Genomic DNA, 17,822 nt, shown 5'->3' on the forward strand with positions numbered 1-17,822 from the left:
AAACTGTGGCTTCAGCTATTTTTGAAAGCTACATATTAATATATGGCACAATGAATTCTATCAGGACTGATTTAGGAACAGAATATAAGAATGAAATTTTTGCAGAACTTACAAAACTTTTAAATATAAACCATATTTGAAATATTTCACGTTTTTACATAATATTTCATATTTCATCTTTATTCAGTCTATGATTTACAATCTTACAGACTAGAAGTAGGCTTAAAAGTATTAACGGTGACTAGTATATGTACAATTACGAAAATAGGTTTCAAGAGATAATTTAAAAAGACTTCTTGGAAACGAAAAGTCGATATCGAAGCTCTTTGAGATATTGTTAAATTCCACAAGGCCTCGAAAAATAGGCGCAAAAGATGAGTAGTTAGTCCTAACGGCAGGAACGTAAAAGGGGATGTGAGAGCGAAGAGTTCTGAGAGGCACATTAAAGGTAACCTGCTCAAGAAGAGATGGGCAGTCAATGGAGCCAGAGATAAGATCGAAGAGAGTAATTGGGTACGCCTTCTATTTTCCAATGAAAGCAAATTTATTAGTTTACACCGGGAGTAATATGAGGGAATCGGATCTGAGAAGTTAAGAGAAGCGAGGGCAAATCGAATAAACACCTTTCGAACTCGCTCAATCCTAGAGGCGTGACAATTATAAATAGGGCTCCATATAATAGAGGCATACTCAAGTTTAGATCGTACTAAGGAATTAAATAATACTTTCCGAGTGTAAGGGTCTCTAAAATCCTTGGCATATCTACGAATAAATGCTAAATTACTATAAACTTTTGGGAGTAAATGACACACATGATTTATAAATGAAAAATTCGAGTCAAACACAACACCAAGATCAACAAATTCACTAACAGAAGTGAGCTGATGGTTTACGAGGTAGTAATTTGAAGTAAGGGTATTTTGAGATTTAGATAAGGTCATCTTAAAGCACTTTTTTACATTCAAAGACAGTTTATTATATTCACACCAATTTAAAAGACGATCTAAATCTTCCTGAAGAAAGAGAACATCAGATGAGGAGGATATTCTACGAAAGAGTTTTAAATCATCGGCATACAATAAAAAACTGGCGTGTTTGAAACAGGAGCTAATATCGTTTATAAACAGGACAAACAATAGGGGGCCAAGAATGCTACCCTGGGGTACACCTGATGTTACAACAAAGTGATTAGATTTACAATCATCAATATGAACAGACAGAGTCCTATTTGTAAGGTAGGACTTTAGCCAAGCTAGGAAATTAGAGTGAACACCAATGCACTCCAACTTGTGTAGCAATAATAGGTGTGGTACCTTATCGAAGGCTTTAGAAAAGTGCGTATAAATGGTGTCTACCTGCGAGCCATCTTTGAAGGAAGAAACACAAATTTCTGAAAAAGAAGCTAAATTAGTGACCGTTGAACGACCAGCTACAAAACTCAATCATTCTTTTGGCAAGAAAAGAGAGTTTAAATTGTATCACTTTTTCGAATAGCTTTGAGCAGACAGACAGTTTCGAAATAGGCCTATAATTTGTGATATCGTTTCTATTTCCAGATAGTACAACGCCTAATACTGTATTTACAACTTTAACGCACGAGTTGCGAAACGGAAAGATAGACCCGATATATAACGTTGAAAACTATGCGAAAGAGGTTAAATACCGTATGCAAAAATCACATAAACATAAAGTCCGTAACAAAGACGTATACGATAGAAACTCTCGTCCAGTACAAATAAAAGAACACGATCTTGTTCTAATACAAAAAGAGCCCAGAGTCAAACACGAAAGCATATATCAAGGGCCACACGCTGTACAAAAAGTAGATGGTGTAAATGTTACGGTTTTCGACACAACCAAAAATAAATTAAAAACGGTTCACAAAAACCGCATCCAAAAGGTCACATAACTTACTTTTTAATGAATTTATTTAAAAACGCAAGTAACATTCAAATTTGACACAAAATGAATCAGTCACGTCACACAAGATATACAGTAAAACCTCTCCTAACGGACACCTCTATTACGGACATCTACCTTGGGCGGACATTTTTTCCTACACCAAGTTCTAAGTATAAATTTCAGAACAAATTACTCTATCTTAAGCGGACACTCTCTTGGCCGGACGCGGACAGTTATTTTGCATAAAATTGACACAAAAAACTCTGTTGAGCGGACGCGAACCTCTTATCAACGGACATTAAGATGTCTTTTCATAACAAATCAAACAAAAACCTCCATTGAGCGGACGCGAACTCCTCATAGGCGGACTACTAAATGGAAAAAGGGGACTTCCCGCATAAAATGTGATTGTTATTTAGTTTGGTTTGCGCAGTGGTTTAGGTTCGTTATTTGAATTATCAGAAACCCTTGGAGAATCCAATTCCAGTTCTGATGAATTTATAACAATAGATAATAATAAATACTTGGACCGAAAATTTAGATTTCTGGTTGGATTTTGTTACTGATAAAAACATGAAAACTATTGATAAAAAAGGTACTAACACTGAAAAAAATTTAAAATAAAACTTACGTCAATCGACAATTTCCCAGTTCTTTATGTAATGAATCTATGGTTTTATGTAGTTTATAGACTGAAATGTAATATTTATTATACCCGAGCGCACTTGTGCACAAGGGTATATTAATTTTGTTCACATAACGGTTGTTTGTAACAGCCAAAACGAATCGAGATAGATATAGACAAATGTATACATAAATGATCAGGATGAAAAAATAAATCGATTAAGCCATGTCTGTCTGTCCGTCCGTCTGTCCGTCTGTCCGTCCGTCCGTGTACACGATAACTCGAGCAAAAATTGAGATATCTCAACGAAATTTGGTATGTAGGTTTCCCTTTATCCAAGGTAGGTTGGTATTGAAAATGGGCGAAATCGGACTGTACCCACGCCCGCTTCCCATATAACGGTAATTTCCAGAAATACGAAAACTGCGATATTTTAGTAACTACTGAAGATAATTCACTCAAAATTGATATTTACAATAATTTTCAAACGAAAAATAAGAATATTATAAATTTTTGGAAAATGGGCGTAGCCACGCCCACTTATGGTTACATGTGTATATCTTGGTAACCGCTACACCAATTTCTGCCAAACTTGGCACAGTTGTTGGTCTTGACACAGCATACTAAATGGCCTAAAATTTAAAAAATCGGACAATAACCACGCCCACTTCCCATATAACGGTAATTTTCGGAAATACGAAAACTGCGATATTTTAGTAACTACTGAAGATTATTCACTCAAAATTGATATTTACAACAATTTTTAGACGAAAAATTAGAATATTATAAATTTTTGGAAAATGGGCGTAGCCACGCCCACTTATGGTTACATGTGTTTATCTTAGGAAATACAAAATCTTCGATAAATCAGTAAATATTGAAGCTAATTTATTCAAAATTGATGTTTGCGACAATTCTTTACCAAGAAATACGTTTATGGTAAAATTTTGGAAAATGGGCGGGGCACCGCCCACTTATGATCACATATATGTATCTCGGTAACCGTTCTACCAATTTGTACCAAACTCGGCGTGGTTATTGTGCTTGCCACATGAAAGCAAAGCATTGAAAATTATTGAAATCGGACTAAAATTACGGCCGCTTTTCATATAACGGTAAATTTCAGAAATGCTTGAAACCTTAATATTTCGAAATTGAAGGACGCTAATTTACTCAAAATTGATACACCCCGGCTTACCATCTAGCGGTAGGTTTCGGAAAGGTGAAAAAACATATATATAATATTTGCGCCGGGTATTTAATGTTCGGCTCCGCCCGAACTTAGACTTTCTTACTTGTTTTTATTTTGTTATTACTTAATATGTACTTACGCACATAAATGAAATATGCACTTTTGAAAAAATACATGCACATTTCTGTTTGAACGATGTAATATCAATACCTTTATTTAAATAAGAAATAGTGACTATTCAATTAATCAAAACATTAAAAAATTCTAAAATAAGCTTCCCTTCCATTGAGCGGACACCTCTCTTGGGCGGACAAAAAATTACTGACGGTGAGTGTCCGCCCAAGGGAGGTTTCACTGTATATACAAACTATTATTATTGTTCGAATTACTCTGTATAACTAGTTAAAATATATACATGTGTACAATGCGAAATAACTCATGAATTGCCATGTAAACCTATTTTGAAAGAAAAATCTTTTATTTGAAATGAATAATACTCAAAAATAAAGTATATTTAGATGTATGTATACTTTCAAATTTTGGCTTAATACACTATACACATAAGTATTTTCATATGGCATTAATTTAACACAAGTCAAAAAATTGAATCTGTATTAATTTTTAAACATATAGTTATGTAATTTCATATTTACAAAATTACAAATTCATATATTGTACACGATTAGCAAATCAAAAAATTATTTAACTACTACTTAATTATACTCTTTAATATAAAATTGATATTTTAAAATTAACGCAATTAGCTAAGTAGATATAATAATGTGGTCAATTATTTAAAATACGTTTTGAACTCTTTATTACAGCCGAAAGTCGATATGGACGAACGAGTTAAAAGGGGAAGGAAAAATACTTACAATATTATTAATAAATATCTCGTTCCTCCCTATCAATTTTGCATTGCCCTTGAATCGAACGATTCTTGCAAGCGTGATCACCTTGCAAAAATCTTTTCTCAAGGAGGGTGATGTAATGGCATCGCTAACAATACGGCAGCACTATTCAGCGCTGTCGTAATGTTGGTAGCCCTGATGGAACATACGTTCCACAGGTACATAACCCGAGTGAAAAAACGAATGAAGAGTCATTCCGATATAGACATTAATTTGGTAAGGTTGTATCACGCAACGAAAAACGGAAATAAAATATAAATTAAATTTAACTTAAAGAAATTGAAGTCGTTTTTGCAAGTTTTACAAGCGAAAGTAGTTGCGCGAGTGTAAATTAACTCTATTGAATTTATATAACGCCAACCCACAGCTAACAGCCACGAGGCTACTGATTTTCGCCAGAGGAGGCGGTTTACGTGAAACAACAGCAGCAGCGGCCGCAACTAACTAAGGCCCCTATTATGAGTTGCATTCGATTTTCGACTGTGGTCGAAAGCGCTGAGCGAAAGAATTTTCATTTGGTATTATGGCGCTCATTCGATGAAGAATAGCGCTATTGTGAATTTCGCTCGTTTAGGTTGTTCACAATAGTATATTTTTCACCGCTGAGAAGCTTTGTTTACAAATCGAGCAAACCAAATAGTGTGCTTATACATATTTATGTAAATTTGTTCTAATTAAAATGAAGTAAAAAAGAAAGCAAGTTTATAAAAACGTAGTAAAATGGGTACAACGGAGTTCTGGTTCAACGATTCGTCGGAGGATGAGAGCTAAGTAAACTGGCCAGGAGTAGCAAATGTTTAAGAGAGTTTAAGTTTATTAGTCTTTCGAATATATTTTGATATAAAATATATTTAAGAAATTTGTCTACAGATTCATTAAAAAGTTCCTACCATCTAAAGAAGTGTTTGTGAGCCAAATCTATTTAAAATATTTTAAAACTATCAACAGCGCTACGATTTTGTTCTCAGAGATCGCGCCAACAGAGTATTGGGATTTTCTTTCACAAGTAAAACCAGCCTTTCGAGTTTGTGTTTAGTATTCACGATGTTAGAACTGCATGAAATTAATAAAAATTGTTTAAAATAAGTGTCTAGCCGCCAAAATGTAAGAAAACATATACAAAATCATACATTTTTCACAATTTTCTAACACTTCGCAACACCATCGAAAGCAAAATTCTGTTCGACAGAAAATTCGATACTCAACGAAAATTTCGACACGCTTGCATAGCTCATAATACGAATTTCACTTTCGATCTTCGATCTTCGATAGCCAGCGAAGATCGAAAATCGAATGCAGCTCATAATAAGGGCCTAAGGCTTCATCCGGGGAGTAAGGTACACTCGAGCACCAGGAATACCCTTTCCTTGTACGTAAAGACTCCGCCGACACCAGTAGCGGATTTCTGGCCCAGACATAAGAGGCGTTCTGGTAAGTAGAGGGGTTAGGGGCATATAGTGTTGGTAACAGGTGCTAAGGGTAAAACGGCACGAAAAGTATATATGTATGAATGTATGTATAATGTTTGAATTTATCATTACTGTTCGATATTTGTATTCTAATTTTAGTCAATAATGTAATATGTATTATTTGTTTTTTCTGTTTTTGTAATAACAGCTTAAATCTTGTATTTATGTGCATAAGTATGTATGTATATATGATTAAAAAATTAAATGAATGAATTGCGTAAAAAGCAAAATCTTTTTAGCTTATGTAAAATGTTCGTTATGGAGCAATGTGGGAGTAGGCTTCCATTACTTAATAAGGAGGCATTCGGGAGTATAGACGATCTTTTATTACTCGTACAGGAGGCTTCCGGGATGACTCTTATGACAGTACTCCCTTACTACTCGTTCGGGAGGAATGTGGGATGTTTTCTATGTGCACTCCGTTGTTGTCTTTTTGGGAGGTAACTATGGGAGTATTCCCGTATTGCTCCATTAGAAGGTTTGTGGGACGATAATTCTGTGTGTACTCCCCGATTGCTCGTTTAGGAGGTAAAAGGGATTACTCCCCCTCCTAGGATGCTCCCAAGTTCTACTGGGGAATAAAAACAAAATTTAATATTTTCCATGATTCAATTTGCTCAGAAACCAGTTTTGTCGCTCCCTCTTGACAAAATCGTCTCCCTTAGCAAGGCAAAGCTTTCGTAAGGGAGTTAAGGGAGTGTCAAAACTCGAATGTCACTAGTGAACAAACCTTTAATTACACAGGTTTACAGCAAAAATGTTCAATGAATGCCAATATCCAATTCCTATAAAGAATTGCGAAAAAAGCCGACTGACCATCAGAAGTACGACGTCAGCGTGATAAAAAAAACGACGTCGTAACAATCAAGCGCAGAACTTGAATTTGGTATATACAAAATTTCAATGTTCGGCGTTGCAAATAAACCATTTGTTTGCGCAACACTCTAAAACAGCTGATGAGTAAGTGACGCATTTTATCGAAAACGAGAAATCAAAATAGTAATTAGTTACGTTTGTTTACTCATTTCCAGTAAAATCCAGTAAAAGTTTTTACAAATTTTCATGTTTTGGCGTTTTCGTACGCAAAAGCGCTTGTGCGGGAGTCAAATTTGCAATCAAGTGAAAATTTCGTACCAGATGAGGAGCCGGTTAGTAGTTTGTGTACGAAAGATTTAAAGTGTAAATTAAAAGATTGGGCACTAAAGTACAGACCTGGTAGAGAGGGTTGCAATGATTTGCTTGGAATTCTTGCCGAAGAAAATCTCGATGTGCCTCGATGTGATTTACCAAAAACGGCAAACTTTACTATTAGATGTGTACCTCCAGGATTCTATTCCCACTTTGGTATTGAAAATCAGTTAATGTCTATGTCTAATTAGTTTTCCGAAGCGATGAAATAGTTTTCGACATTAATGTGGATGGAATACCCCTATTTAGAAGCTCCAGGGTTCAGCTATGGCCCATTTTGATTAGAATCGTTAACTCTAAGATAACTTCTATATTACCCATTGGAGAATATATTGGAAAGCAAAAGCCGAGTGATTTAGACGTTTATTACTTGATTTTGTTGAAGAAATGACTCGCCTATCACAAACTGGAATTTGCATTGAAAACAAAACAGTTCGCCTTACATTAAGAGCTGGGGTTGCGATGCCCCAGCTACTTCATTTATATGTGGCACAGTTGGGCACACATCCTCTTACGGTTGTTCCAAATGTACGCAAGTAGCGAAACAAATTGATCACGTTTTAACTAACAGTATAGATTCCGGCCCACTGATTTCCGTTGAAGATTTTAAGAAAAGGCGGCTAAAACTCACTAAAACACGGAATTTCGGCAATTTTTCCTCTATACGGGTATTTTAGTACTAAAAGGAAGCATTCATAATGAGCTTTATTATGAATTTCTCCTACTGCACTACTCATGCCCAAAAAGCTACGAGCGAAATATAAAACTTTGTCAGGATATGCTGAAGCTGTTTGTGCAAAAATTTTCCAGAAGTGTTTAAGGAAAATAGCGTAAGTTTTAATCTACACAGCCTTTTGCATCTCACAGACTGTGCATAACAATTCGGAATTTTGCAAAATTTTTCAGCTTACAACTTTGAAAATTACTTGCAAATTTTAAAAAGTTACGTTAAAAAACCCGCACATATACTGCAACAAATTTACACCAACGTTTCCCGCGAAAAGCCTAATATACAAACTCAACAAGGATTTTTAGAAGAAAAAAATCGAATAAAGTTTGTCACGTCGGAATATATTTTTAGCGTCGATTTTCCCGACAACTATTGTTTTATCGAGCCTAATATACCCTTCCATATAGCAGCTTTCAATAAAGAAAAAAAACTTGTAATAGGAAAGCGACTTTTAAATCCAACGGCGTTTCTTGAGGAACCTATAGATTCATTAAAATATTTAGGAATATGTTTGATCAATTTAAATCGCAGCAGCATAGACGAAAGTTTTCTTCTATCCCAAATCAGATGTAAGTGCATAGGTTTACCTCACCAGGATAAAATTGTCTTGATTCCAATCTTACCAGGCTGCTTTTGAACTCAATACAAATTTAGTATTTATTTAAATGTACAAATAACTAAGCATTATAATTTATTTATTTATAAGCGGACCCTCAAAAATGGAAAAACGGCCATCAAAGTACGTTAAACGCACGAAGACAAACGTGGAAACAAAAGGGAAATATTGAAAATTAAAATGTACTTTTATTACAAATTCATTATTTTTGTGCAGATGAAAACCGGTGTGAGAATTGCGTGAGACTGGAAGAAATATTTGAAACATAAATAGATGAGAAAATTTCAGGAAATAAAAGGTATGTATGTATATAAACCCTTGTGAGAATATTAACTTTTACTTCTATATTTTCAGATTCAATATCTCAACTTCATTCATTCGTAACAGAGGAACTAAAAAGTAGTATGCACTTTTTAGATTTTTATGATATGAAAAAATTAAAACTACATTTTTTTCAGATTTTTCAGATTCGACCACTCATCAAAATACAGTTGTGATGGAAGCATTGGCTGAACAAAATGTTCTTATTAAAAAGCTATTAAATCAAGAAACAGAGAGCTCAACCATATCGGGTGTATTCCCCATAAAAGACGACGACACGCTCAAAGAATTGGTTGAAGATATAGACGAATCCAACACCAAAAGCTATGTAAGCACTTTAGCAAATGTTTTAACAAGTGTACATATTTCGACAATAATTTTTCGTTCTTTAACAAAAACAATAGAAATCCAGATTTCAAACTTTGTTCAAAATTTAAAACAATACAGCAAATTTTCATCAAAATTTCAAGCTTTTTAAATTTTGCACAAAGATTGAAACTTGGATTTATATGGTTTTTGTTAAAGAACGAACAATTCTTTTATAAAAACAAAATTAAAATTAAATAAAACAAATTATTATCGAAATATTGTTGGGCTGCTACTATTTTGACCGCTGTCACTTTTGTTCCTTAATATTATTTTGTTCCTTAATATTTAATATTAATATTAAATTAAAGGCAAAGTGTGAGCAAATTTTCTGTTAATTTCTTAAAATTCCACACTCTTGTAAGGCAAAAAAGGCACCTTTTATGCCTTTTGAAGCTTTGTCATGGGAGATGGTTGCCTTGAAAGTCAGATGGCTGCTTAAGACGATAATATGATGAAATATGTGGCCTGGAGAAGGACAAGAAGGCAAAAACATGCCTTTTCAAAGGATTGAGTGTAACATCAAACACATTTTGCACCGGCCAAGTGCAACATCGCAAAAAATATAGAAAGAGGTTTTTTCTTAACAGCGGTCGTCCCTCGGCAGGCAATGGCAAACCTCCGAGTGCATTTCTGCCATGAAAAACAGCTTCTCATTAAAATACAATCGCCGTTCAGAGTCGGCGTAAAACTGTAGGTCCCTCCGCTTTGTGTGACAACATCAAGGCGCACACCACAAGTCGGCGGAGAAGCTCGGCCAAACACTAACATATGTGTAAGCGCCAATCTATTATTATTATTATTATTAAGGGCAACATTTTTTGGTAGAATCACCATTAGTAAATAACACATCATGAGACTTCTCTGTGAATCGTGATGAATTATATCAATAATTAAATACAATTTGGGCGAATCCAGCGAAAAGTCTACCGTTAAAAAAAAAAATAAAAGTCCTATATCTAACTTATTTATAGGCCGATTTGGCTGCTTTTTATAATATATCCTGGTTATGTAAGCAGAAACATTTTTGCCAAAAACGGTCCCGTTAGGTGGCGCCAGGGTCGAGATATTTTGAAAAACCGTATTTATGCTCTGGTTTGTTTCACATTTGCGTACGTTAGTTGAAACATAATAGGACAAATATTTGCGCTGGTGGCGCTGATGTCAAAATAAAAAGTACGTTCGACATAAAATGCATGTTTTCTTCCCGTTAAAAATTTGTTCAAGAAAAATATTAATAAAACTTTTTCAATGGAGATTTTAGTAACGCAACGCCAGGTAACATCACTTCACATAATTCAGCTGATTAAACATAAAGCAGAAAAGATTTTTACATTTCAAAACTTGGAAAATTAACCTTAAACATTTCCACTATTACTACAAAAGCTTTTATACAAATAGTCGCCAGCGCGAAAGTTTACTAATATCTTTAAATCGCTACAACCAACAGTTTAATTTTTTTTACTGAATAAGGGGACTTTCAATTGCTATGCAAATCTAGAAAAATCTTTGTAAAATTATGACTTCTTCTCTTTTCTTTTTTTCCGCTTTTTTTGTTAACATTTTCTCATACGAATGACTTTACAGAAAATAACTATAAGTGACCATCATACGTAGAAACGTTGCCACATGTTTAAAAACGCAAATTCGGTTTAATTAAGGGAATAAGGTAACTGAAATATGTATATCAATATGGATATCAGACACAAGAAAAAATTGGATATACATATTTACCAAGAAATAAGTGAAGATTAAAAACATTCCTGGGTTAATTTAAGAGTCCAGTAACTTAAAAGGAATGTAATCAGAACAAATCACTGATTAACAATGTATGTATTTGTTATAAAATAACAAATACGATGTCGTAAACCTTTGGTTTGAGGCAATTATTATTTTAGTTTAAATTTGACTTTACACACTGGTGGCAATCCTCTTCAAAATATTTGTAAGCTGTAACCTTCTTAAACCTCTGACTCGCATATGGTGATACCTACGTATTTCAATTACCTAATTCCCTTAATTCAAATGGAATTAATGTTTAGACAGGTGGCAACCCTGCTGCATGTAGTTAAGAAATAAACCCTTTTCACACCCATTTCGATTGATACCAATATTTTAATAATTCATTCAACTTATTAAAAAAGTAAGCCTTTATTTTAAATCTACAGGTCTAGCTTTTTAATGTGACACCCCGTTTTTGAAAATCGAACGATTCGTGCGTATCTGATGGCACTGACAAGAAATGAAAAGATGATTTTATGCATTAGCATTATTCAAAAAGTGGAAAAAATGAGCAGCTTTTTATTTTATATTTTGGAAGCTAAAAAACCGTACTATTAAATAAAGTAATAATGTAGTTAAGAAATAAACCCTTTTCACATCCATTTCGATTGATACCAACATTTTAATAATTCATTTAACTTATTAAATAATTTGAGTATAATTTTTTAACAGGTGGCGGTTTAAAAAAAGTAAGCCTTTATTTTAAATCTACAGGTCAAGCTTTTTAATCTGACAGCCCGTTTTTGAAAATCGAACGATTCGTGCGTATCTGATGGCACTGACAAGAAACCAAAAGATGATTTTATGGGTGACATATGGGTAACAAGATCAACGGAAATAAGGTCAATTGACTTTATTTCCCACCCTGGTGCGAAATAAAGTCAATTGACATTATTACCTTTTCAAAAGCGAAATAAAGTAAAAAAAAATTGGAAATAAAGTCATTGACGCTATTTCCTCATTCAAATGGAAATTGCGTCTACAATGCTTAAAGTATGTCGATTCATAGAAAAAAATGTTGTTCTTACAATAAACATTGTCCCGTAAGAGTTGTTTTTTAATAGTTGACAAAGGTTATTGCCAAATCCTCAGTGTGGTGATATTAATCCACACACAAGCAAGAACTACCACCAATTGATTTTATTAAAAAAAATTAAATTACGAATATGTAAAAACACGATGACAAAAAACAAACGCAAGGCACAGCTGGAATACGAGAAATATTTGAAAAACATGTTTCGTTTCCACAAAAATAAAGCGAACACTATTAAATTGAAGAAACTGTCCGCGTCCAAAAACCCCGGAGGAACACTGAAAGAATTCTGTGTTTTAAATTAGCATATTTTGAACGGAAAAGAAACCAACCTTTCTATAAGGAAACAATTATAGAAAAGGACTTTTCTTACACTGTATTCATGTCTCCGCCAGCAATTTGTGACATCATTTAAAAGCAAGGCGAACGACGACACTATTTAGGCACGTCAGGAGGCATCTATATGAACTGACAGACGAAGTCCAGAGGTTCATCAAGCACCGACCCGAGAGCTTACCGACAGGCCCTGAACGGCATTCACAGGGACTCAGGCTCGAGTTATGTAGACTCTAGGCCTGTGAATGCCGTTCTAGGCATACCACCCCGGACATAGACGACACGGAGCTTCATCTGCCTCGGGAGACTCGCACAACACTTGCACAACTTCGCTCCGGCTACTGCAGTAGGTTAAACTCCTACCTGAGTAGGTTGAATGAGGATGTGCCGAATGAGTATCCGGCATGCGGAGAGACCCCACATGACTCGAAACATCTCTTCGCATGCCCGGAAAACCCGACAACCCTAACGGCCTTGTCCCTGTGGACAAACCCCACAGAAGCTGCACGCTTCCTAGGGTTGCCGTTAGTGGAACGTGACGACAACGACTGAGATACCAACCGTCCTGGGTGGGGTTGTTGTAGCCGCTACAACAACAACAACGACACTATTTATTAGATGGCACATTCAAGCCAATGTGCCAAAATGCGGGTGCAAACAATTATTGATTTTTTAATATCGTAACCGAGATCATGTAAATTAATTGATTGGTTTTCACACACTTTTGAAACACAAATTATATGCTTTTTTACTGCAGACAAGTTGTTGCCAAAACACAGCAGAAATCTTCCAATAACTTACAACTATAAATATGTGCAATATCGAGGCTTAAATTCATTAATACCCTCTATCAGCAATTTATACAAAAACTAATTTGTGATTTTAGAAACCATTTGGTACTTATAACCTGTCATCAGTGACATAACCTCAAATTTCCAATTTATAATAGTGTAAATTCTGCTGTCAAGCGTTATATAAGGCAGCATTAATATCACCGATAACAGTTAAAGCTTAGGTGTATTTTATATCAGAATCTCATCTTTGTGAAAAGTGTGCAGATAGAGAGTATTATTGAATATAAGCCCTCGATGTTTAAAATATACAAAAAATAAATCTACCTGCGTTACAGCACGGCGGGAGACAGGGAAGGGGGCCGGGGGCCGCGGCGTAGCATGACGTGGTGTGCTCGCTGGTCGCGCGGGGTACGCGAGGCGCGAGCGCGGCGCGCGCATTGCAAATTTAATGTTTAAAAGAGCAATAACGTCAATGGATTTTATTTCGCACTTAAAAAGGTAATAATGTCAATTGACTTTATTTCGCACCAGGGTGGGAAATAAAGTCAATTGACCTTATTTCCGTTGATCTTATTACCTGTCACCGAGTTTATGCATTATCATTATTCAAAGTGTGGAAAAAATTAGCAGCTTCTTATTTTCTATTTTGGAAGCTAAAAAACCGTACTATTAAATAAAGTAATAAAAAAACCCATTTTTCTCTCTTTTCAGAAGGTTTACAAAATAAATTGAGCGAAAACAAAATGCGAGCCCATTAAAAATAAAAGAATCGGCATTGAAATGCGTCAAAATGAAAATAAGGGAGCACGAATTTCGATGTGAAGCGCTAACGCCAAAGTGTCATACCTGAACAAAAGCGGCAACAATACGCCAAATAACCACGAGTATAGGATTGTGTGAAATACGAAAATGACAGTTCCGTCGTTTTCTGCAGCCAACTTCACTTCCTAACGCCCTGTCAAAATCAGATTCCCCAATCGCTCGGCTTGTCCGCCGTTTTTTCTGTATGCTTCGTAGAAATTCTATAGGCATGAGAAATTTTTGACAGCTAGACAACGCCGACACTTTAATTTAGGTATGACTGTAACAATTGAAAATTTATAATTTGAAACATTTGCGTTGTTTATACCGACACTGTTATTCAAAATTAATCTATAAACCAAATATTCACTCAAATTTGTTTTCACGCAATGAACTTATCCGATCAATACATGATTTGCCATCAAGGTGTGGGGAAGTGTTACCAAAAAATTAAGCAACTACTACTTTCCAGATATGAAAGAAAAAATAGACACATTCAAAAAGAATTGTATTCCATGCATGATGTATTCTGCCCCAAATAAACAGAACAATAGGAACATACACAATATTGAGAAGCATCCAAATACAATTCATTTAGATCATTTGGGTCCCTTACCGTCGTTACAGTCGAAACGTAAGCATACATATATTAGTTATTGTTGATGCATTCACAAAGTTGGTAAAATTGTAGAAAATCAACGAAAAACTTGCTGTCACTGAATCCGAGTGCACTCGAATACTGATTCGAAATCAGCTAGTGCAAAGGAAGCAATAGACATTTATGTATGCAAAGCACTAAACTAAAATGAGCCCGTCGAATGATCGTAGGGCAACACATTTGGTAGAGCAGATAAACGATTCGACATTCTGCACAATGAACGACGACGCACTCACCAGGATTATGGGTAGCTGCTGCAGCTCGTACTTTGCTTCCGCGGATCACCGGACCTATGTTTACTTCTCCTAAGCTGACTGGAATGACTTCGCGGATGTTACTGAAAGCACCTTCACTGCTCTACCCACACCAGCCGACGTTCACGCAGGTGAGCGTAAATTCCGCAGGGTTGTCTCTGCTGCTGCAGCCCGCTTCATCCCAGCAGGATGTATTTGGGATCCCTGTTCGAATTTTTCTGCAGAAGCGGCTGTCCTAGCCGGTGAGCGTGACAACCTTCGTCAGGCCGATCCCGGAGATCGCCGTATCAGGGATCTCAACGCGGAGATTCGGCAACTAGTGAGTACATAAGCGGAAGAAGTGGGAAGAGCATCTGAAAACCTGCAACTTCGGCTCTGGTGTGAGCAAGTTTTGGCCTACCGTGAGGTCATTGTCCAATCCGACGAAGCGTGACGACAGAGTGGAAATATCTTTTGGCGACCACGCTTCCTTGGACCCGGAGGGATGCGCGAGCTGTTTTAGCCGACAGTTCATACTGCATCCTCCGGCGGGCAAAGCCAAACGTCGAGTGACCACAAACTGCCAACACCAAGTGCGCCTCTTGTTTTCACCTGCGGTGAGGTTAGGGTAGCCATCGGGAGGGCGAAAGCCTCCAAAGCCATATGACCCGACGGAATTTGTATGTTGATGCTGAAAAATTTGGGTCCGGCGGGTCTAACCAAGGTCCTCAACCTGTCTATTGCCACTCTCACCATTCCAGACATCTGGAAAATGGGGAGAGTGGTCCTACTGCTTGAACCGGGGAAACGGTCCAACAAAGGAGATTGTTGTTGTTGTTGTTGTGGTAGCGGCACTACTAAGCCCCGCCTTTTTCGGGTCTACGTTCAATCATTTTCGTCAAGCTCAACTAACGAGAGGCCCAGGAAACGAGCTGTTTCAATGGGTTCGGACCAGAGGGAGAGGGGTGTTACCTGAGTCGGATTGAGCTGGCATGTTAAGAGGTGGTTGGTGTCGTGGGGGGATTCTCCACATGCCGGGCACTCATTGGGGATATTGGGGTCGAGTCTGGACAGGTAGCTGTTGAGGCGGCTACAGTATCCAGACCGTAATTGAGCCAGGGTAACGCGGGTCTCTCTTGGCAGTTGAAGCTCCGTCTCTTCTACAGGTGGTGATTGGGCTCCTATTACGGCATTCATAGGTCGAGAGGCGAGGTAGGTTGGAACTGACTCTCTATGAATGTCGTTGATGGCTCGTCTGTATGTCGTCGGGTCCAGTGGTTGGTCTACGTACTGTTGGACTGCGTCCTTGTACACGAATAGGTGGCCCCTGACGTGCCTGGGCGGAGGCTCCTCCTGAAGCAACGGTCTGTTAGGGTGTTCACTTCAGTGACACCCCACCAGAAATTGCTTAAAGAGCATTTTGTTGTGTTCCCTTACGGGGAGCACTTGGGCCTCGCTGTGCAGGTGTTGCTCAGGCGTCATCAGAAGGCACCCAGTCGCTGTCCGGAGTGCGGCGTTCCGACAAGTCTGTAGCTTCGTCCACTGCGTCCAACTAGTCCCCGGCGTCCAAACTGGCGCAGCATAGTTTAGAACCGGCCCGCCAATTGCCTTGTATGTTGCCAGCAACGTTTCTTTGTCTTTGCCCCAAGTGCTGCCGGCGAGCGACTTGAAGACCTTGTTGCGGCTCTGTACTTTATTGACAACTGCGGTTGTGTGCGTGGAGTAGGAGAGCAGGCTATCGAAGGTGACCCCTAAAATTTTCGGGTTGTTTACAGTCGGTATTGGTGTGCCATCGACGTGTATGCCTAACTCTAGCCTGACCGCCTTCGTCCAGGTGGTGAAGAGGGTCGCCGTTGATTTCGTTGGGGAGAGTGTTAGGCTCCTTGCAGTGAAGAAGTAAGAAAGGCTGGAGAGATAGTCGTTCACTTTTGAGCAGAGGTCATCAATTCCATTCCCGGACGCCAAAATCGAGCAATCGCCAGCCAATGAGATCAGGGAAACTCCCTCAGGTGGTTGAGGAAGCGTCGAGATGTAGAAGTTAAATAGTAAGGGGTAGAGAACACCACGTTGTGGAGATTCTTATCGCCCGATAACCTACCTTTCCCCGGTAACGAAGCCACTAGAGGCCCTTCTACTCTCGCACTACGCAAACACCTGACCCCAGAGAAGCATCAGCATGGGTTCCGTAAAATGCACAGCACAAATTTAAAGGATGCTTTATTTTTCTGATCCATTTCATAAAGCCACTTTAAAAATAAAGGTGCCCATAAAGGTACTTTAGTTAAATACCCAAAATGGAAATTTAAATCGACACAAAGGTCCCTTTTGTAAGAAAAAAAAGTACGTAATTTTCGTAGTATAATAACATACAGTATCGGTCATATCTATAGCACGCCATTTCAAAGCGATATTGTGTGCCATTTATGTTTATTTAATTATTTTTAAGAATTTTCAATTAAAATATAGTTCATTCTCAGACAAACCCCATATAAACCCAAGTTTAACAATTTGTAGAAAACTACAAAAAAGTGCAACAAATTTGCACCTAAATTTCAAAGTTTTTTCTCGGAAGTGTTAGAATTTTTTTGAGTGCAGTTTTTTAGCCCCTTCAATTTTAGTCTGATAATCTGCAAGATTCAAGTGGCTAAAAGTCACCGTTGATTTTTTTAAATTTATTTCGCCGAAGGTGTTGTGGATTTCTTCCATATACGAATAAATTGAGTTTATTCATTATATGGAAGCCTATGTGACAAAAAAAATCTAAAAAATTAACGGTAATTCGTAGCCACTTAAAGTTTGCACATTATCAGACTAAAATTGAAGGGGCTAAAAAACTGTGTACTCAAAAAATTTCTAACGATTCCG

General features: G+C 37.1%; 1 long non-coding RNA gene across 1 annotated transcript; it reads left to right on the forward strand.

The window, feature by feature from the left end:
* The first annotated feature begins 8,999 nt into the window (after positions 1-8,999).
* LOC118754536 lies at positions 9,000-9,161 on the forward strand. The gene is made up of 2 exons (XR_004994905.1): positions 9,000-9,032; positions 9,101-9,161. It is a non-coding gene; the product is annotated as an uncharacterized LOC118754536 (long non-coding RNA).
* Positions 9,162-17,822: the final 8,661 nt, after the last annotated feature.

Source organism: Rhagoletis pomonella, unplaced genomic scaffold, assembly GCF_013731165.1.
Source record: "Rhagoletis pomonella isolate Grant_MI unplaced genomic scaffold, Rhpom_1.0 Rhpom_scaffold_04097, whole genome shotgun sequence".
In the NCBI taxonomy this organism is placed as follows: Eukaryota; Metazoa; Arthropoda; class Insecta; order Diptera; family Tephritidae; genus Rhagoletis; species Rhagoletis pomonella.